This window comes from Canis lupus, chromosome 26 (genome assembly GCF_011100685.1).
Source record: "Canis lupus familiaris isolate Mischka breed German Shepherd chromosome 26, alternate assembly UU_Cfam_GSD_1.0, whole genome shotgun sequence".
Classification (NCBI taxonomy): Eukaryota; Metazoa; Chordata; class Mammalia; order Carnivora; family Canidae; genus Canis; species Canis lupus.
Genome location: NC_049247.1, coordinates 19,330,697 through 19,353,734, shown reverse-complemented (window position 1 = coordinate 19,353,734; position 23,038 = coordinate 19,330,697). Strand labels below are relative to the sequence as shown.

At 53.0% G+C, this 23,038-nt stretch overlaps 1 long non-coding RNA gene across 1 annotated transcript; it reads right to left on the bottom strand.

Moving 5' to 3' along the window:
* Positions 1 to 1,642: 1,642 nt before the first annotated feature.
* On the bottom strand, positions 1,643 to 22,652 carry LOC119877593. Its single transcript, XR_005379307.1, has 3 exons — positions 22,581 to 22,652; positions 22,432 to 22,475; positions 1,643 to 1,737 (listed from the first exon to the last, which is right to left on the bottom strand). It is a non-coding gene; the product is annotated as an uncharacterized LOC119877593 (long non-coding RNA).
* Positions 22,653 to 23,038: the final 386 nt, after the last annotated feature.

The following is a 23,038-nucleotide window of genomic DNA, read 5'->3' as shown; positions in this document are numbered from 1 at the left end:
TGTGTTGTTGTTGTTAGCAATTACTTGGTTTTTTTTTTTAATTAAATTTTTTTTAAATAGGCTCCACATCCACCATGGGGCTTGAGCTCATAACCCTGAGATCAAGAGTTGTGTGCTCTACCAACTGTGCCAGCCAGGTGCCCCAGTAATTGCTTGGCTTTGAATGAATGTCCACCTATTGCCTAATTTGCTTATGGGCTTAAAATAGTCTGGATGAGCATCTCTTAAACACCTTCATTTTTGCTTACACACACAACACTTTTCATCCATTTATACTTCAAGAAGTTAAGTAACTATCCAGGTATTGGCAGCTTGGTGGACTCTTTCTGACAATGAATCCTAAGGAACGGTGGATCAGAGACACCTCAGGGAGACCCTGTAGGCCTTACTCAGTGCCATCACATTTCATCCCTCATCCCAAACTGTGGCTGGAGTTAGAGGATTATTGTGATTTTTATCACTTTCTATTCCTCTAAGTCTTTAATGAGTAGGTATCGTAGCACTTTCTGAAATGGGCATGCCGCTTATTTTCTTTGCAAATAAAGATATCCGGGAGAAAAAAATATAGGTAAATACATTCCCATATTCACATTTGTGTGTATATGTGTCCTTTCATATACATACATGTTCATGTAATTATGTGCATATATACTCCTCATATATACATAAATATGCAAGTATATAAATATACATGTAGGTTAAACAGATCTCACTTCAAAAAACATAAAATTTTGCCAAGGTCACCCAACACACAAGTGGCAGAGAAGGGATGTGAACCCAGGTCTGCCTGGCTGCAAAGGGCCCAAACTGAGGTCAGCAGGCTCCCAGGTCATGACGTGTGTTCCCACAGGTGGTACGCCCAGCCATCTGGATGAAGCCGAGGGGCCAGTCAGGTCTCCTCGCTCGGGCCTCTCTACGAGACCAAGGCCACGAGAGGGGGATTACAGCACGTCCTTCACCCCAACACATGCCAGTCATGAAATAATAAAGGTTTTCAGGGAGAAAGAAACTCCCCCACTTATACGTACACACTGATACATCGAAACGGAATCCTGACTCCGGGGACACCCAAAACCTGCGTCTGTAGCCGAGGTGGAAGTATAGTGAGAACCTGGCAGCATGGTTATTTCTGGAGCCTTGCAAGCAAAGCTGATTCAAGGAGAGACGTCTGAGTCATGCTCTGAGCCCTGGGCCTGCCTCCTGTGCTGAGCCAGCTGGACATGATCCCTCAGGACGGTGTGATGGTTCCTCACTCCCTGTATTTTTAAAGCCCATCCATCCCCTCCCATTATTTAGCAACAGCCATAGGCAGGGGGGGAAGGGGCACGGAGCCATTCCTCAGATGGAGCCATTCCTCAGATGCGAGACCCACATCACTAGGGGTGTGGGTTGGTGGCTGTGAACTGAGAGGGGAAAGCAGGCCCTGGCATCAACAGTGATTAACCCTTCGTAGGTTGCAAGGGGGCCATTCTTAATGTCTTCTGGAGACATTGCTGTATTTCCAAATTCCCTAATGGGGCCCCTTGGAAATCTGAAAATAACTGGAGTTACAAAGCAAAAAAGCAGTTAAGAACGCTTGCTTGACAAAGATGCCACTCCCCCAGGTCAGGTCAGCCCATAGAGAAAGAAGCCACTTTCAAGGCCACAGGCCACGGACTCACCACAGAAGGAGATGATGTGGCTGCTGTCCTCGTGGACAAACTTCCGTGTGACGGCCTCCTCCATGATCTGCTTCACCTGGAAGGCAGAGGCAGCTGGACGGGAGACCCAAATGCGACCCGGGGTGTGGTCACCCCAAAGGGCTGTGTCGCCCCTCCTGGGCTTCTCAGGCCGTCCGCAGTGTTTTGATAACTGCTTTCCTTTCACACCCTGCTCACCCCGTCTTCTGTTAAGTCTGAGGCCTGTGGCCTATAAGAGCTCCACACTTCACATTCTCCTGAAGTATTTTTTCGGGTGCTTGCTCTGCACTTTTCAGAGGTCACACGAAATGTCATCTCCCTCCTTGACCCCATTATCTGAGACAGCCCTCCCCCTGACTCCATCCATCCCTCGTTACAGTTCCTTCAGGGTACTTACACTATTCCTGTCCTGTCTCTTTGCTTACCATCCTCCTCTAGGATATAAATGCTCTGAGGGCAGGGCCTCATCTGCCTCAGAGCCTGCAAACTGTGGCCTCCCCGATGTTAGGGGCTGAACTGTATCCCCGCACTCATACGCTGAAAGCTTAACCCCGAGTACCTTAGGATGTCATCTATTTGTCGACAAGGTCTTCAAGAGCTAATTATGTAAAATGAGGTCATTAGGGTGGGCGCTCATCTGGTACGACTGGTGTCCTTATAAAAGGAAGTCTGAATACAGACCACTACAGAGGGAAGAGTCCCCCATCCTGGGAGAAGAGGGCCATGTACGAGAACACCCAGAACAGAGCTTTCCCTCACAGACGTCGGAAGGAGTCAATTCTGCCAACACCGTGATACTGGACTTCCAGCCTCCAGAAGCGTGAGAACGTAAATATCTGGCATTCAGGTCCCCCCGGGTGTGGCAGCTTGTTATGGCAGCCGGGGCAGACCAACACATCCACCGTCAGCATCCTCACCATCACGCTCCACGTCCTCATCCCCCCAGCGGAGCACTTCTGTGCCAGAGGAGGAATGAGTGAACGAGTGAATGAGTTCTAGGCTTACCCGTATTAACTCACTGTACCCTCTCCACAGCCCTGTGTGGGGTGGATCTATTTTTATGAGAATGAAGATCAGAGAGCCTAAGCAGCCAGCCCAAGGTCACACAGTGTACAGGAGGCAGAAGCAGAAACCCAGGCTCTTGATGCTACTCTAGAAGCTTCAGCCAATGGCTTGTCTCTGAAAATAATAAAGCTGCTCTAGCTTACTATGTGCACAGCACTGTGGTAAGCACACATGGTATTATGGAGTCATATGCTGAAGCCCTATTCTCCCCCTCCTGGTGTGATGGTATTTGGAGGTGGGGCCTCTGGGGGTAATCAGGGTTACACGAGGTCCTGAAGGCAAGGGCCTCAGGATGGGCCTGGTGTCCTTAAAAGAAGAGGAAGAAATCAGAGCAAAGTGAGACGGTGGTTGCCTGCAAGCCAGGAAGAGAACCCTGGCCGGGAGCTGAATCTGCTAGCACCTTGACCTCGGACTTCTCAGCTGGCAAACTGCAAGAAATAAAGGTCTGTTTAGGCCACTCTATCTGTGGTGTTCTGCTACGCCAGTCTGAGCAGAGGCACGCGGCAAGCCCCACATAATCCCCACAGCATGGTTCCCAGGTGGCCCCTACCACCCACTTCATTCACAAGAAAATTATGAAATGTAGAGGTATTGGTTACTACCTAGCGAAGGTCATCAGAACATCCAAGGTCATCCTGCTGAGGTTTCTACGCTGGGCAATCTGACTCCAAGGGGAGCCTCTGCCCACTCCACTCCACTCCAGAAACAGGGGTCAGATGCACTTACTGGGGTCACCGCCCTCCGTGACACAACAGAGGAAACAACCCCTTCCTCTTACTCTCCCTCTCTCCAGAAGGCCGGGAGGACCCCCTAACCACTGTCTGTGGTTCATAGCAACACTGGTGCACTTATTTCCCAGCTCAGCACAAGCCGGGGTGGAGTCTGGGGGCTTCGGCCTCTCTCTGCTACATGATGGCCTGGCCCCGCAAAACTAAGATTCAGAAGTCCGCTGTTGGCAAAAACCATGGGCAGAGTTCTTGCGGGCGGGGGCGGGGGGGTCCTGTGTGCTTGAGGGAGAGCAAAAGGGCTTTCCAATTTGGGGCACGGAGTCCAGGGAAGGCCACTGGCCCCTCCTTGGCCCCTTGGACAGGAGCTGATCACATGGTAGGTATCACAGTGTGCCCCACAGAACCCTTCAGGACTGGAGGCTGCTTAGGGGGGTGCTGGAGAATCCTCGGCTGCCAGTCCCTTAGAGGACAGGGGACTACTTCAGCCACAGGGAGAGCCTCCCCCAAGGTCTCACTGCTTCCCAGGGTGGCCCTCACCCAGAGACTGGAGCAGGCGGGCCCTGAAGATTTGGCATCCTCACCCCAGCTTGGGACAGCTTTGAAGGGCCACAAAGCTCCCTGGGAACTCGCCGTGGCGCTTCCATGAAAGCCCCGTGGCCCATCTTCTCCTTTGGCCCTCTCCTCCTTGCTTCACTCTGCTCCCCGGGTGTCAATCCCAAAGGCATACCCAAATAAACCTGCATGCTGACCTCCATCTCCACAATGGCCTCCACTCAGGGACCGCCAAGCCATAGCATGCACACATGTGAGCAACAGTCAACAGGGAGACGTCGTCGTAAACAGTTCAAATGCTCATGAATGCAGTTCAGTTCGGCAGGAGGCCCTCGCACTGAGGGCACAGAGCAGCAGGGATGGAGTCAAACAGTCCTGCCCAGGAAGACCTTTCACTCCAATGAGCCAAAAGGTAGGACAAGCTATGACAGGCACAGGGCAAGTGTGACATTGCCCAGCAGGGCCAGCAGCACCAGCACCAGGTGGGACCTGGTAGAGATACAAATGCTTGGCCTCCGACCCATGGAATCAGCAACTCCAGGATGTTTATCAAGCTCTCCAAGGAAATCTCACGCAAGCTCAGATGGCAGCAGGAGGTGTGAGAGGATAGAAAACAAGAAGCCGTCCCAAAATCCTTAGGAAGAGATTCAGCAGTCACGGCTCCTGTCTGGGACCTTCCCCACACAGCCAGCCCCTTCTGGCCACCTCTCCTGGCCCCCAAGTCGGACTAGGGGAGGTAACAGTTGCGGCTTCCTCACTATTACCACCACAGGGTGCTGCATCCTTGGCGCACCCCACCCTGCCTTGGTCAGTAGTGCCTTTATTAAATTCACCTTACTGTACTCCGTTTGGGGGAATCCTCTGTTTCCTATCGTTACCCAGACTGGACACACGCGCTGTCTCAAGTCCAAACTCTGCAGAGTGGAGAAGGTTGTCCGTTTATCGCTGTGGACTCTGAAACTCAGGAAGGGCAATCCCCAGGGAAGGCTGGCTCCAGGACTCTTGTCCTGGGGATGGATCTGGGGTGGGGTGGGTGGTGGAGGTGCAAATGCAGCACCCGTGGGTAGTGGGTAGTGCTCAGCCTGGGGAGGGGCCCTGACAAGTGAGGTGCCCCCCACTTCTGCTGGCTCCCAGCTGTGGGCTAGAACCCGTCTCTAGAAGTTAGTAACAGGCTGCCAGCCTGAGGCCAGAAGAGGAAATTAAAAAGGCAGCGGGGCAGAAGTTCCCTGGGAAGGACGCTGACAGCCTCCCAGGAGAGAGCACGCGCCACAGGAAGAGGCTGTGACCCACACCCTCGAGGGTGGGCCCCATCCCCAGGGAACTGGCCAGACCTGTGGGGGTGAGGGAGAGGGCCACAGAAGGCCTCTGAAATTCAGTTCAACCACCTTTCCCCTCTCAGGCGAGGCATGAGCTTGGACTCGGTCGGCTGTGAAGGTGACAGATGTGAGGGACCTCGGGGTGGTCTGGGCATGGTGGCGGTGGCAGGTGGCCTCCCGGCCCCTCCCCAGCCTCTGTGATTTCTCTAATCTTCAGCCCTGGGATCATGTCTGATTCAGGCAGCACAGAGGCAGTGGCTGTGGTCGCTGGGACTCGAGGCCCACAGACCTCCATCTGCATCCCGGCTCAACCCCTCGTGTCCAGGGCTGAGGATTAAATGGGCTGCTGTTTGCAAAAGGGCAGGCCTGGCTAGGACATAGTAGAAGTTTCGTGATGCTAAAGCTTGCTGCCATTTTTTATTTTTTGAGCACTCACTGTGTTCCTGGAACTGTTCATAGCGTGACAACCCAAATGAAGTGGATTACTGAATTATTCCCTTTTCACAGATGGGGAAACTGAGGCAGGGAGCTGTTCCATAACCACCCCAGGTCATGCAGAGGAGGCACGATCAGACCCAGGGCCTTTATTCTAACAAATACTTTGTCTCATAGCAGAAGCTGGAGGCCATTTTGAACAAAATGCTTTTGTTATTGCCCAGCTTAGAGTGAGAGAGTATGTTTACTGAGCACCTACATGTGCCAGGGTCTCTGTACAGAATACCTTATTTAATCCTCGCAGGAACATCATCATCCCCATTTTAAAGCTGCATAAACTGAGGTTCACAAGAGTTTATGCAATTTGCCCTAAGGTTACAAAACCAGGAAAGGGCACAGTCAGGACCTCTTGAACTTAGGTCTCACAGTCAGCAATGCCTCCAGCCCTGCCCAGAAAGGGGTCAGGCCCTCTAAAATCCCAAGGTGCTGAGAAACCTATGAGAAAGGGATTCCTCAGTCTCACCCAACGTGGAGACCAAAGAAGCACTAACTGCAAGTCAGGAGTCCGGAGTCACCCGGACCTGACTCTGCCACCCATGTCCTGTGGGGGCCTCTTCAGGGCAGGGAGACCTCAAAGGTCACAGTGGTCAGGAAGCTTTCATCCCTGTCTAGCACCCATTCTAAGGAGTCCTCCAACATCTGCTTGCATTTCCCCAATGATGGGGAGCTCACTTCCTCCAGAACCAGCTTATTAGCTCTAACGACAGGATGTTAGGAGGCAGTGGAGAGGCTAGGAGCCAGAATGTGGAGTCACTGACCTGACATCGAATCCTTGACCACTCATGATGCTGGACAAACTTCCTCACTTGTCAAATAGGGTGGATGATCATAGCGTTCCTACCTCATTGGGTAATGGGAGCCTTGCAAGAGCCCTGTGGAGACAGTGCCTGGCACATGGTAGGGATTCTACAGACAGGAGCCAGTCTTAGAGGATAGGGACTGCCTAGTTCAGGGCCGGCCCACAGTAGATATTCATGAGTGTGAGCTATGGGGCCCTTCAGCTCGATGCACTTACCCCAGCTTCCCATCCAGGGGCTATTTAGGACCTCACTGGCCTCTGGGGCAGTGGCCTGGCCCCACCCCTGCACCTGGGATCTCAGACCATCAGCCCCTGTCAGCCCCACCCTGCAAATTCAGGAACCAGCCCCGTCCTCCCACCCTCCACCTGCAAATACTTCAATAGCACAGGAGGAGTAGTCAATCTCAGGAGGAAGTCAGGCAGGGAAATCGAGGCCAATCCGAAAAGCAGGAAGACGGGACTCCTGGGGGCTCCCCGGCCTGCCGTGTCTTCTCCCCACCCCATTCCTGCCACCTGCCCACTGATACCCAGATAGCCTCACGTGGCCCACCTGGAACCCTGCTAGGTTCCAGATCAACTCACTACTCCCGGCTGCCTCTCCACACAGTGCCGTGCTCACCGCTTTTATGCCTGGATCGGAATAATACAGCCCAGCGTGCAAGGCTCCCATAAGGATTATGGAAAGTATCAGCAGAGGGCCTCTAACAGGACCCAGCATAATACAGCTGGCATCCTATAAAGGGAGGCACCTTAGTAAAGCCAGTAAGGACAGGAGATCAGGAGTCCACCAGGCTCAGTCAAATTCCGATTCTGCCATTAGCTGGATGACCTCAGGCCTCAGTTTCCTTATCTGTGAAATGGAGATGATATACCACCTGTCAGGGCTGCTATGTGCAGATTTCATGAAAAAAGCATGCACAGCGCTCAGAATGGGAGCAGGAGCTCAGAACCACACAGTGTAAAAGACAGCTTCATGCATGTCACTCTCTACCCCTTCTGCTGCTGTATACTTTTGCTTAGAATTATCACGGCCTGACTTTCACTATACACCTGCACGCTTATCTCTAGGACAGTGCCGGGCAAACAGGAGGTGCTCAATCTATGTTGCGTGATCGATCACTCTGATTATATTAGTAACACACGCCGGCAGCTCATGCTCATCAGGTTTGGTTCCAGTGCCTTAAGTCCCTCTGGCACCTGATCTCATTTGCTCTGTGTCAAGGCCAGGGGGGCAAACGTTTTCGTGAAGGGTCAGAGAGCAAACACTTCAGGTTTTACAGCAGGACTGCCAGATAAAAATACAGGTGCCCAGTGAAATCTAAACTTCAAATACATACGGAATTTCTTTTAGTGTAAGTATGTACCAGATACTGTGCAGGCTTATACTAAAAGATTCTCTGGTTTTTCTGAAATTCAAGTTTCAGCAGGTGATCTGCATTTTTATTTGCTAAATCTGTCAAACCTATTTTCAGGCCACATACCGTCTATGTCCCATCTTCTCTCGTTTTCACCCCCTTTTTAGGATGTAAAAACCATTCTTGGCTTAAGGGCAGTGCACACACAGGCTGGATTTGGCCACAGGGACCCCTGGCATAAAGCACCCAGCACTGTGCCTGTGGCTCACATTAGGCCAAAATAAAAACCAGCCGAGCTGCCACCTGCTCCTCCAAGTCCTGCTGCCTCGGTGCTGGCTCAGAGCACAGCTCACCCCAGCTGGGGTCCAGGTGGTTGGCGCCCGGCAGTGCAGCTGCGTGAGTAATGCTGAGCCAGCAGGAGCTAATGAGATGGAGGCCCCTGCCTCTCCCGGCCGCGAGAAACTCACAGTGGAAAGGCGGTTCATTTAGGGTGTCTGGACGGCCTTCGGGGTGACTTTTAAAAATAGCTCGCAGCATCTGGGCAAATTGAGGGGGAGAGGGGAATGAGCAGAGGGCAGGCTCCGCCTCCCGGGTGGGCACTCTGGATGCTGAGGGCGAGATGCACATGCCTAGCAGGCCAGCATGTCCAGCCCTGCCTCGGACCGCGGGCCCCAGACCCAGCCCCCCGCGGGCCCTCAGACTCAGGCCCTCTTCTGTGCCTTTGCTCACACATGCCTTCTGCCAAGGGTCCCTCCCTACATGCTCCAGCTAGCTAAGTGCAACTCAGGCTTCAGCCCAGGTGTCACCTCCTTCTGGGAGCCTTCCTGGACTCTCCATACCCAAGCAGGGATAAATGTACCTCTTCCATGTTCTGCCAACACCTGCCTTCCCAGCACTTCCCTTCACAAGAACCACAGCTGTCCCTCATTCACTTAACATTTATGGAGCACCTCCTAGGAGTTTGGTACAAGGTGACGAGCAGATAGAATCCCTGTCCTTGTGGACACGGCAGTCTACAGAGACAGATATTAACCATGTTCAACAAACGGGTACATGACAACAAAAAAGTAGGCCAGTTCTCTGCAGCAAAAGAATTTGGTTCTTGGAGAATAACAAAGGAACTTGAGCTGATGAGGTAGGTCTAGCGGTCAGGGAGGGCTTCCTGGAGGAGGTGATGCTCAAGATCTAAAGTACAAACAGAACTGAACTCTCTGGTTTCTCCAACTCTAAACCAGAGGAGGAAAATGCTGCCCTTGCAATTGCCCCTCCCCCCCAGAGCCACCCTAGAGCTCAACGGAAGGAACAGATGGAAGGACAATGTGGCAGGGAAAGGCACGACATGGAAATAGCTGGCGGCTTTTTATTTTTTTAATTTCTTATGGGGGAGGGGCGCACAGGAGGTGATTTGGAAGGCCTGCAAACAGGGCTGCGAGCTGTGACTGCCTTCTACCATGGGGTCCTACCTTCCTTTCCTGCCACAATCCTGTCCCCTCCCCGCCCCCTTCCCACGCCTAGCTCAGGTCACAGGGCATTCCTTCTATAGGACTTACGATTCCCACCCCCTGCCTTTGCTTTGTGCTTTGTGCAGTCCCCCTGCACCTGATATCCCCACCCACTCTGACCTCCATCTCCAGCTCTGGCAAAACCACTGCATCTTCTGGGACTCACTAAGGTGTCCTCTGCCCTCCTTCCCGAGCCACCCCTACCCCCCACCCCCGCCAAAGTTTGATGGGACCTCCTCACACTTCCAAGCTCCAATGGTCAGCTATGAGCACTGGGCTCTAGAGTCAAACTTCCAGAATTCAAACCCCAGCTCTGGCACAGAATCTTGGGCAAATCATTCCCATCAGTAAAATGGGTATCCGTATTTGCTCACAGGCATAATAGATCAAAAGCATTTAACACAGTGGTAGCCGCACAGTAAGTGCTTTATACACTTATTTATGAGGGTGTTCGCTGAGCCTGGCACCATGCTTGGGGCATTATTTTATCGAATCCTCAGGTAATTAGGTGAGATGGGTGTGGGTGCACATTTTTACAGATGAGGAAACGGAGTCTTGGCGAGGTCAAATACTTGCCAAGAGCACATGGCTTTTGAATGGCAGAGTGGGGACTCGAACCCACGACCATCTGCCCTGCACTGAGCCTGGCACACAGTAGGTTCATTTATCCATTCAACACGTACTGGTGCATCCCACAAGCTACGTGGGTGCTTCACATCCATGAACCCCAAAGATTCATAAGAAGCATGCCATGTGGGTGCCATTGCTACTACTCTATTTTCCCAATGAGGCAGCTGAGCTAGGAGGGATGGAGACCATCTGGTCCGTGAAGAGGCTGGGGTCTGAATCATCTCCGGCTCCAGAGTCCCAGGTGGCCAACTCCCTGCTCCTGGAGTCCTGGTCCTGCAGCACCAGCCAGCTCCACCTCTGCCCCACCAAACCTTTTCACGACTGACCTCCCCAGGTGTGCCCAGTACCCTCCCAGCTCCCTCTCCCCTCTGCACATAGGTCTCCAATGGAGAATCATGGTAGCAAGAGGGAAACCTTCAACCTGAACACGTATTACTGAAACCAAAGAATCTGAAAAGGCTACATGCTGTCCAAATGCAGCTGCAGGACATTCTGGAAAGAGCAACACTATGGAGACGGCAAAAAGATCAGTGGTTGCCAGGGGCTGGGGGGAGAAAGGGATGAACAGCAGAGCGCAGAGGATTTTTTAGGGCAGATAAAGAGATGTATAGGAAATCTCAGTACTTTCTGTTCAGTTTCATTGTGAACCTAAACGTGCTATAAAAATAAAGTCTCTTATTAAAAAAGAAGAAAGTAAAAAAGGAAATATCTTGTCTGTGCTCTGCTGCTACTGTAGGATGTCAGCAGGGATCCCAACGCTCCACTCGGGCACATAGGCGAAGGGCCTCCTTCCAGATGGGTTCCTCCCTGCCCTCAGCCCATCACAGCCTGCACGGGGCTGGGGCCTTCTCAGAGAAGGGGTCTGAAGGCGTCTGGCACACAGCGGGAGCCCAGTAGCCACTGGTGAATGGATCAAAGCTTCCTCTCCTGGACTCTTGCTCTCTCTCATACACGGTTCCAGAACAGCCCTGCCCCCACCCTCCCAGCCACACACTTCCACCTGCCCTCCACATCCACACAGATGGATAATGAAAGCAGAGACACAGGACGGTCCTTCTGCAGCCCCATCTGTGCCTGTGGGAGAGAGCGGGAGGGCGGGGGGACATAGGTGATGAAGCTATGGCACCTGGATCTTCAGAGTCTCGGTGCTAGCAAAGTCTTCCCTCTTAGCACCACCCTCTTAACCTTGCCCTAAACATGGCTGTGGGCCTTACAAGGGAAGCAAAAGCCTGTCTCTCAGTGGGCTGCTGCTGGGCCGGCCCCAGTTAATCCTTTTCTGGGATGCTATAAATAGGCCACCACGCATCGTTCCCTCAGAGTATAGGGACTGGCCAACCTGCCCTGACCTGGAAGCAGGGCGTTCTGGGCGCTGAGATTGGGTTCCCTCACACAGGTGCCCTGCACGGGTGTTCAGACACCCCCCTGACGAGGAGGTCACCCCAGTGCCTGGTTCTGGGGCATTCACCTGGGGGCATTTTGGCAAAAAGGTCCCCCCAGCTACACCTCCCGCACACAGCCACTCAGGGAGATGATGGAACTGTGAAGACAGTCAGTCCCCCGCCGCCCCTCCATTCCCGGAGAAAACAGCCTGCGGTCTCACATTCCCAGCCCACGCCCTGGAGACTGGCCAGCCTTCTCCTGGGTGCTCTGCTGCTGTGTGAGGCGGCTCCCCTGGCAACACGCCCCACTTCCTCAGACCCACGGGCCTCGTGGATCAGGAAGGCACGCACAGACGCTGGAGCGGCCTCAATTCTCTCTGGGGGTCTGGGCAGCTATAGGAGATAAGAACATGAATTCCCAGATGGTTGCTTCAAAACAGCACAGGGTGAGCCAGAAAACACATCAGCCACCTCTAGCCTACATTGGGAGGAAAAGCAGCCAAGCATCACATCCAAGGGCTGGGTGAGTACCCTGGCTCTGCTCCCTCACCAGCTGTGTGGCCTTGGGTAAGTCACTTCACTTCCTTTCGTGCTTCAATTTACTCCCCTCTATAAAAAGGGATTATAAATAGGACCTACCCCTCTGAGCTGTTTTAAGACTGAAATATGTTCATGGATGTAGAGCACTTAGCACAATGTCTAGGACACAGCAGAACTTTCTGGAAAATGCTCTGTGCCTAAATGTCCAAAACAGGATCCCTAGCCACATGCGGCTATTGTCCACTTGAAACTTGGGACAACTGAGCAACAGGATTTTTTTTATTTGAGTTTTACTTCCTTTAAATGTAAACATGTAACACTAGTGGCTCCAATTGGATGGTGCAGGTCTGGAACACAGTAGGTGCCCAATAAATGCTAATTATGATTGTTGTTAGGGGTGGTTGTTTTTGGAGGGCTCACTGGGTTACAAACTAGGGAGCATTTCATTTCTGAGCAAGCCGAGATCGGGGGAAACTGTATTCATCTTCAATTCCAGCATCTTGCTGAGCGGTTCTGAACCGCATTTGGGTTTTGGGGTTGTGGACCTCAGAGACGTACTGAGGATACTCTCTCCCTACAACAAGTACAAAGTGTCTGCGTAACTTCAGGGTTGCCCAGGCCCCTAGATCCCACAGACACCTAGCACCCAGGAGGTCACTTCCGCACTGCGGGGCTGAGCTCCAGATGCTGGGGCCCTCACCCTGCCCAGGCAGGATTCTGTGTCTTGTCTGCCTAGTTCGTTCCCATGTCCCTGCCTGGTCATGTCACCTGGACTCTCCTCTGGGTCCCCTCCCTCCCTCTCACTGGGCTGACCCACAGCGTCCCTCAGGCTTGACAGATCTAAGCGATGAGTCCCAGAGTGGCACAAAAGCCATATGTGACCAGGGCGGAGGTCCAATAAAACCTAATCCTGAATCTTCCAGGAGAACCACGGGGGGGGGAGGGGGGGTAAGCTCTCTGTCTGCTGATGCCAAGCTGGCAGGTTGTAACCTGAGAGCTGGGGCAACACTCTCCCTCCCCACAGAGACCAGCAAAGCAGAAAGCTAGCATAGAGAAAATCAGTGCAGAGACCAGAAAACACAGAGGGTCCTGATGACATCATTGGAACCCCTGGATAGAGCTGTACCTGAAGCTGGCCTCACTTCAAACTTCCCAAACCCTGAAGCTACAACGTCGATTTCGTAAGGCTCTCTTTCCCTCTTGGCTTGATCTTCATATATTATTCGTTGCTCGAGCTGGCTTTGTTAGCAAGTTATCATCCAAATTGAAATGGGTGGAGCTGGCTAAAATACCACGCCGTGCTACTTCTCAGTTGTGTGACCTTGGTCCAGTTTCTTAACCTCTCTGAGCTTCAGTTTCTCTCATCAGTAAAGAAGAGTTGCTATTTGTACCTGCTCTATAGGAAGCTCGCTTTGTGCACTAAATGAGATCAAACAAAGCAAGTTAGAGCAGCATTTAATAAATGGTGGTTGTAAGATGTCTAGTTCTCAAAAAGAAGGAAACAAATGCATGATAGTTGCTATAATTCTAACTAATTAGACATAATTTACTAAATAATAAAAATTAAAGGAGGAATCCAGTCAAGGTCCCAGGTATCATCAGTCTCAAGTCTTGAGGCTTCCATCCTCTGATGTTTAAGTAGGAGACTCACTGCCAAAGGAACGGTTATTGTCCTTACCAAAAACTGAGTTCTTTCAAGGTTGTCCAATGAAAAAGCACAAGAATCTATTTATTTCTTGTCTTCCTCTACTACTCAAGGAAAAGTACACTGCCTCCCCCTGGCCTTCAGCACTTAGCTGCTCATCCAGGGCCTCGCGGTGGCTAAGTGACAAGACCCGCAAGCTCACAAGGGCGTCAGAATTCCTTCAGCTGAGGGATTATCGCCACGAGGCCAATGAATAAGCAGACCCAGAGGGAAGATCCAACTGCCCACCTCAGGATGTTGAGGCAGCCAGGCAAGACTCAGCCTTCCCCATCCCCACTCAAGGGCTCGTTCCTTTGGACCCCAAGAAATACCCTCTTCCCAGGCTGCGGCACCGCTCCTGTGGCAGCAGCACCCCCAGCCTGGGGCTTACCCAAAGAGAGCAAGATCCTACACTGAGAACATCTACAAGTTCATGTGACTGACCAGACAGGGCAGCACAATGTCCTTCTGCGACTGATTTCTATCTTGCTCTTAAATGGGTAAGCCAAGCACTCTGCCTGGTCCCTTCATAAATACTGGTGAATACCTGGCAGTTGATAGCATCGCAGCAGTGCTGCGCGGTACAGGATACCCTCGCCATCTGATGCACGAGGACACCGAAGCTGGAAGGGTCCAAGCATCCACTAAATGGCAGGACTCAAACTTGGAACACAAGGCTGTCCGGTTCCAAAGCTTGGACCTTTTGCCAACTCCACGTGCTCAGAGGAGCTCATCACCATATGTGATAGGTCATTGGTTTCCGCTCCGGAGTGACGCGGAGCTCGGTTCCAGAGCCAGAATCCAAGCTATACCACTGACACTGTCGGTGACCTTTGGTGACTATTTGCCATCTCCGTGTGTCACTATCCTTACCTTTAAGGGACAGTGTTTTATCCACTTTGTGTGGCTTCATGACAATTAAATGAGGCCATCACCATAAGATGCTCAGTAAATACTGTTTAAGAAATAAAAAAAATCTTTACCCTGTTAGAATGCCTTTAGTTGAGCCTTTGCTTTTCCTGACCAGAACGAAGATTCCCAGATGGTCTTACCAGTGACCGAGTTTTAATAGGTCTGAAATACAGACTTGGCAAATTCCTTGTTGAGAAAATACGAGAGACCTGGCTCTTGGGGAGGGATGCTGGCCAAATCTGATGGTTTGAGGTTCTTAGAATCCTGGAGCTGTCCAACTGCGTCCACTTGGAAAGCAGAATGGCATAGGCAGAAGGAAACTGCTGGCGGCCACAGGTGGTTAGGGGCAGCGCTGGGACAAGGACTTTGGTGTCCTCACTTCCCATCCTGGGGTCTGCAGCCAGCAAGTGGGGTGTCCCACTGGGGTGCACAAATGCCCTTTCCTACCTGCTGACCAGCAACAAATGCTACACTACCATTTCCCGGAGCCCTTCATGAGGTTACTGCAGGGAAGACCCAGCCAGACTGCACAGGAGACATAACCCAGCCGGAAAGCTAGGCCCCACCTGCCACCCTGCTCACGTCAAACCAGGGTGCTGAAGCCTAGGCCCTGCGCTAGCAAAAGCTCCCGGAAGCCGCATTGCCGGAGACCTGAAAAAAGCATCAAAACACACCGCACGGATGTGGCTGCATTACTCACGAGGAGAATTTCTGCCAGCTTAAGCCTGAAAACACGACACACGTGAACTGATTTGAGTCAACCCTGTAAGCATCAGAGAACCCCAAAATATCCACACCCAGTATTCCTGCATCTACTCGACTGGCAAGTATTTCTGGAACCACTATTTGGCCAGTGGGGGAGTGGGGCAGTCAGGTGCTGTGGTTTCGAGCCTAAGAATTGAAAGCTCAGAAGAGAACAGCGAAGTTTCTTCTCTTGCCTAAAGACTCTGTGCCCCCGATTTGTGCCCTGCATTTACTGCTCGGCTGTGGCCAGAGCAGTCCACAACATGGATGAATTCATGCTTCTCCCCTTGTTCAAAATTCTCCCACGGGTCCCGTCTCACTTCCGGGGGGCCACAAGACCCTGCAGGAATGGCCTCCTGCTCCCTCTCTGACCTGTCTCCTCCTCCCTTCGGTTCACTCCACTCCAGGCTCCTTGACCTATTTGCTATTCATCGTTCCTGACTCAGGGCCTTTGCCTATGCTGTTCCCTCTGGCAGGAACACCTTTCCTGCAGAGGTCAGCAGGGTTCCCTCCTTCCCTTAGGTCTCTGCTCAAGTGTCAGAGTATCAGAGGCCATGCCTGACCACCTCCTCTGGAAAGCACTGCCCATTCCTCTCCACTCACTTTCTTTTTCTTTTCGTTCTTTTCTTTAAGATTTCTATTTATTTATTCAGGAGAGACACACAGAGAGAGGCAGAGACATAGGCAGGGGGAGAAGCAGGCTCCCTGCGAGAAGCCTGATACAGGACTTGATCCCAGAACCCCGCAATCAGATCTGAGCCAAAGGCAGATAGATGCTCAAACACTGAGCTACCCAGATACCTCTCCACCCACTTTCTAGTTTTATTTTCCTCACAGCATTTGTGACTTCTAATACAGGCATACTTAGCTTTATTGTACTTTGCAGACACTACTTTGTTTTTCTTTTCTTTTTTTCTTTTTACAAATTGAAGGTTTGTGGCCATCTTGCATCAAGCAAGTCTGTATCAGCACCATTTTCCCAATAGCATTTGCTCACTTCCTGACTCTGTGTCACACTTGGGTAATTCTAATGATATTTCAAAACTTCTCATTATTATTATGTTTGTCATAGTGATCTGTGATCAGTAATTATGAAAACTCATGATGGTCAGCATTTTTTTTAGCAGTAAAATGGGTTTTTTTGGAAGCCTCCACCTCCCACTCCCCTTAAAACATGTATACAATATGTACAATAAAAATAAAATCAATATAATTGTAATATGTAACATAACACAGTATTTCTAGATTAAGATGATTATATTATTAAAAATATAATAATAATTAATTATATTATTTTTTTAGACATAATTCTTTCACACACTTAATAGACTACACTATAGTGTAAACACAACTTTTACATGCACTGGGAAACCAAAAAATTCCTTTGACTTGACTTATCACAATATTTGCTTTCTTCTGGTGGCTTGGAACTGAACCCACAATATCTCCAAGGGGTGCCTGCATATATTTATTGTTTATCTATCTGTCCCCCAACTAGATCCTATGCTTCATGAGAGCATGTGAGCAGGGATGCCGCTTTGCACCTTTTCTACAGTTCCTAGAGCTATACCTGGTACATAGTTGATGTTCAATAAATATTCCTGGAAGAAAGGAGGCAGCAAAAAACGTCAGGAATGGAAGCAGGAGAGGAGGTGGGATAGAGAGGAAGGAAAGGAGGGAAGGAGGAAGGAAAGAAAGGAGGAAGCTTTCTTCTAAGAAGTGGCAAAAAGCTCCATCTTGGACCCTGTTACCAGCTGATACTTTCTGAAGTCCAAGTCCAAGCAAGACCCTCCTTGCTCATAAATTTTCTACAGCTCCCTGCCGTCTAGTGGAGCAAAGCCCCGAACAGGGTGCATCTAGCGGGACTTTGCTGCCCCATCTCTTCCCCTACATACACCTGACCTCAAGCCATGTCTCCAGGGACTCTGCTGGACCTCTGTGAGGCTACCCTTCAGAGCTGACAAAGCAGGATTTGAATCCTGGCTTCTCCACAGGCTGGCTGTGTGACCTTAAAGTGAGCTGCTTAACTCCTCTGTGCCTCCAGCTCCTCCTTTATGGAGCGAAGGAGACAAGTATCCTCCCTCTTCGGGCCGTCATGAAGAAGTGAAGGAGTTTTCCAGCACAGAGGTTTCTCCGTCTCAACCACAGTGCCACTCTGGGCTGACACTTCTTGGTGGTGGGGGCTGTCCTGTGCATCGCAGGAGGTTGAGCATCATCTCTGGACTCTACCAACTAGATGTCAGTCGCACCCTCGTTTTTGACGAGAAATGGCTCCAGACATTACCAAATGTCCCCTGGGCTAGGGCTGCCAGATTTAGCACTAGGCACTTTACTTCTGTTTATCTGGAATTCGAATTTAACTCGATGACCTATACGTTGTCCGGCAACCTCACCTGGGGGGCAAAACTGTTGCCCCTCTTTTATTGAGAAGAAAGAAGTAGATCCAAGTGGAAGCACCACAGGGGTCTCAGTAGAAACATCAGTTGATTCTCTCACTTCCTCCAATCTTCTTAGGATGTGAAACCCTCCTCCATCATCCCGTCACACTCCTACCCTGCCCCAAGGCTGGAAGGCACAGCTCCCCAAACACGCCCAGCTCAGCCGCTGTGGCAAGGGCTCCCCATGGCAGCTCTCATACCAGCTCCAGTTGGCAGAGGTCCACAAGAGCCTCCTCTCCAGCACCGGCCTCATCCCCCTGCCTCCGTCCCCCGGGGGTCTGTCCTCCCGCCCTCAAGCACCTGCTTTTGTCTCTTCCAATTAAGAGGCCTCCTAGGCCTAGCCCAAGGCAAGAAAACAAGGCAGTTAGTCACTTGGCTTCCGTTATCAACCTGGCTCAAGTGGCTGGCTCCTTTAATGGCAGTCGTCATGGCAACAAGAAGCCGTCCCCGCAGCTGCCACTCTGGGAACCAAAACAAAATTAAGGGTTGGAGGCGGGGAGGGGAAGGAAGGGGAGGACAAAGCCAGCCAGGGAGGAGCCAGAATGGAGCTGGTTGGGTTTAACTGCAGGAAATCTCACCCAGGCCACCCTATCTCCTGGGCGACACTGGGGAGACAGAAAAAATAAGATGCCTGCCCAGAGGCAGCTCAGGCTAATGTGGTGGGTGTTTTCACATCGCTTATCCTGACAAGTGATCTTCATCCTCACTAGGAATAAACTGAAACTCAGACCCTTGTGAAGGTAAAGACAGATGCCCCGCTAAGGCTGTGCAATTACAAGCCATCAAGTTTAGCTCCGCCCTCTTGCTCCACCTGGCTCCTGTCCTCCCCATCCTTTTTCCCTGTGCTTTTAGGATAGGACCTCCTGCTCTGCCCCTCTGCATTTGGCACCATGCTCCTTCCTCTCTGTACTCCAGCCACTTCAGAGTCCTCTCATCACTCAAGTTCACGGTGCTCCCTCCAGCCACAAAGTCTTTGTATATGCAGTTCCCTCTGCCAGGAATGGTTCTCCTCTGTCTTCCCACCTCCTGCCTTCATCTTAGAGGTGTGCTCATCCTTCACGTATCTTCTTAACATCACTTCCTCCAGGGCGCCTTCCTAGGCCACCTTGACCTTGTTGTATGTTCCTGTGGTGCCGAGTACCTCTCCTTCACACCTTGGTGCAAAGGCTGTCATAATCCTCTGAATTACACTCAGAATGTCTATCAGGATCTGTGTACCAAAATGGGAATGTCAGCCCTAAGAGGGCAGGACTTCTTTTATTCACTGCTGCATCCGCAGAGCCCAGTCCTGTGTCCGGCACACAGATGCCCTTCAGTAAGTAAACATGTCAGAATTTGAACCCAGCTCCGGGTGAGCCCAATGCTCCTTCTTGACCTGCTTCATGGTTCTGAGTCATACTGGCTCCCAGAGTCAGCACAGGACAGAGCTTCCAGCCCCATAGCCGCTGCTGGTTTTTCTGGCTTCTGTGGCTCAGCCCAAGCTTGCAAACCTTGTCTAAAGAAACTGACTGTTAAGCCACCCTTTCCAGGAAGAATGACGGGAGGTACCTTTGGATGAGGCTGTGACATGCAGGGATGTGACTTCTCTGAACCCAAAAGATGAGGAGAAGGAAGAGCAGACTTGACTCCCAGATTTCTAGTCAAAGAGCTTCCCTCCACCATTCCATTGAAGACTGGCTCTCTGATACTGGGACAAGATGCTCTCCCAAGAGGTGGGCAGAGGAAGGCAAGGAGAGAGGAGGTCTGCTTTGGTGGGGCATGGACTCATCGCCATGCCCTTAGGGGCACCCATGCTCAGCAAGGGGTTCATAGAAGACTTGAACTTGTTTTCCCTTGACTGCTTCCGTGCCCTTGAGAAATCACTTATCCCGTCTGGGCCATTTTTCACCTCTGTAAGATGGAAATCATTCCACCCACAGCTGAGACTGTGGTGCCGTGGAGACACGGATGAGCACATTTAGGATATAGAGGTAAGAGCCTGGCTCTGATGTCAGACAGATCTGGGGGGTTAAGTCCCTGGCTTTGCACCTTCTTGGCAGTGTTCTCTTGAGCAATCCACACCTCGTCTCCAGGCTTGATTTCCTTGTCCATGAAATGGGGGCAGCCTCAGTCACCTCAAGTCACCGTGTACACAGGATATGGCACAGAATAGTACCCACTCTATGGAAACTCTGATTACTGAAATGATGTGCCCTGAGAAATGCAGATCCAGGGTCAAGGACCTTTGCCCAAACTTGCGAGGTTCTGTCCCTGACCCCTTCAGGCACCAAGCAGGATGCCAAGGGGTCCCTCTGATCAAGTGATGGCCTCAGCCTTAGGCCAGGCAGAAAGCTCAGTCTAAGCCCCAAACTCGGCTGCTCCCAGGACAGAGGATGCAAGCTGACAACTCTGGTCACTAGAGGCAACGTGTCCCCCACAGCTTGCCGATATTCCAAACTAGACTGACATGGGTAGGACCTCCAGGAGCATTGCACCAATGCCTCTTTCTCCAGCTGTGGAAACTGAGTCCTTGAGAGAGGAAAGGACTTGTCCAGGGCACCAAGGGAGCTCCTGGCAGAACAAGGCCAGAGGCCCAGCTGAAGCCCTGCCCAGAAGCAGATACCGAGAGGCACTGCCCTCCCAGACGCCTTGCTCACAGGCTCTTCTACCTGTATAGATCCCTTCCATTGAACCAGCAAGCCATTTCCTGAGAAACATAGCCATTCCGGGGATGCCTGGGTGGCTCAGTGGCTGAGTGTCTGCCTTTGGCTCAGGGCTTGATCCCGGGGTCCTGGGATCGAGTCCCGCGTCAGGCTCCGCACAGGGAGCCTGCTTCTCCCTCTGCCTGTGTCTCTGCTTCTCTCTGTGTGTCTCTCATGAATAACTAAACGCTTCAAAAGAAAAGAAAACACAGCCATTCCATGTGACAGTCTCCGGGGAGTACAAATGACATCTAGGTTTAAACAATGAACAAAGAGACTACAGGCTTTTAACCTGAAGGCTTTTGAGAGAGTTTCTATAAGACACCCTCCACCAACTCAGTCATCAGAAAATTGTAGGTGTGCAGGTTTTGTTGCAAAGGTGGTCTATCTAGATAGAGCTTTCTTCAGGTCCCCACAATGCCTCTAAGAGGGCTAAACTGAAAAGTTCTGGGCCTTTCTGAGGAATTCCACGTCTCCCATTATGTATCCTTATTCAGAAATGCCAGAATATACAACTAGCTCTAGAGCTGATTCTTTAAACAACACGAGACACGCCACACAGAGACCTACACACAACATGCGCCCATGCTTCCTGAGGAGGGAGGGGCAGCCACCGGTCCCCTCTTCCAGGCTGTCTTTGATGGCTGACTGCCACCATGCAGGGAGGGGCTTCTGGGTGCTCGGTGCTGACACCAGGCTGACACCCTCCTCGTGTGTGCACACGCATGCATACACACACACACACACACACACACACACGCAGGCGCGCGCGCCATCAGGCCAGCCCCAAGGTCTACAGCCATTTGTGATCTCGAGCTGAGGACCCAAGATACAGAGGTGATGCCGCTCAACAGTGACCGGGTCCCAGGGTGAGGGATGTGAGGCAGCATAAGGAGGGCAGCACACACACATACAGTCACACATACATGGCCGCAGCCTCACTCACGCACACAGAGACTTCTGCATCACACGGTTACACACCACACTCACAAAGACAGATCAACACACAGACACGTGTACACGCAATATGGAGACACACTTGGTTATCTCCAGGCAGATGCACAGACAGCCTCAGATACACACACTCACAGGCACATGTCGTCGCCCACACAGGAGTGAGCGTGCTCCACACGCAGTCCGGGCATCTACATGCTTCCCAGGAGCCCGCCGCTGCAGGCTCGCCCCTCTTCGGGAAGTCCAGGGCTATTCACGAAAGGCTAGACTGGGCTCCCAGCTGGCCCCAAGGAGAGTGAAGGGGGCAGAGGGGCAGGTGAACCCTGCCTGATTCGCACCCTACTGCGGGTCGGGGGTGGGGAGGGGTGGGTGAGGGGAACTCGCCTGCCGAGACGCCCTGGCACAGGCCCACAGATGGTGTAACCCAATGACCAGGGACTTTCGGGGAGGGAGTCCCCAAGCTCCTGGGGGCGGTTCTAAGGACTGAGAATTGTGGGGAAGGGGAGATGGGGGCTGTTATCCCAAAGTGAACCGTTCCCTTTTGCCGAAGTCTGGTCCTCCTCCTGCAGCCCTACCCAGCCCCTCACCTCCCAGTAAGTCCAGTCAGCCCCCAGGTGCTTGCCTCACCTTAAAGAGACCCACCCACCTGCTCCTCCACCAGAGGGGGTCCTACCCAGACACACCCGGGTGTGCCCCCTATCTGGGGCGGCCCTCCCGCTGCGTCCGCCCCTACACACAGCAGGAAAACATCGAGCCCCCCCCGTACCTGAGGCCCCCACCCCCAAACTCACCCGCCTCCAGTCCTGCAGGAGGCCAATCCCTCCCCAGGTGAGCCCCACGGCTCAGGTGGCCGCCCCGCTGCCACGGGCCACCACCCCTTTGGAGACCCTTGCCCCGGGGGAGCTTCGGCGGCTCCCTCCCCAGGGTCGCGCCCCCGGCCCCCCCCCACCCCATCCCCCCCCCACCCCCGGCACCTACCTCCTTCTTGACAGTGCGCAGCAGCCTCTGCCGCGTGTCCGCCTCTGTGGGACGAGACGGGGGGACGGCGGGTCAGCCGAGCGCTGGGGGCGGGGGGCACGGGCCGCCCTCCCGCCGCCCCCGCGCCCCGCGCCCGCTCACCCGCTTACCCGCGGGGCCCGAGGCCATGGCCGCGCGCGCTGCGTTCCCGTCCGGGCGGCGGCGGCGGCGCTCGCTGGCTCGCGGGCTCGGCTGCAGCAGCCGCGGCGGGGCGGGGCGGGGCGGGGCGGGGCCGAGGGCCGGTGACGTCAGGGCCCCCCGCGCGGCCGCCCCGCCCCGCCCCCGCCCCGCCCCGCCCCTCCCGAGCCGCCGCCGCGCGCCCGGGCGCCCAGCGGGAGGGTCCTCCGGGCCGCGCGAACGCCCCAGGCCTCGCCCGGCCAGCGCCCCGCCCCCCGCCCCCGCGGGCAGCCCCGCCCACCACGCGCGGCGCCGCAGGTCCCACCCTCTGCCGGGCGGGCCGGGGCGGGCCGGGGCGGGGCTGCGTCCCTTCCTGGAGGTCCGCCCGGTGCCAGGCTGGAGGCGGCCGCGGGAGGGAGTCGGTGGGACTGTCACTGACGCTCTGGGCCTC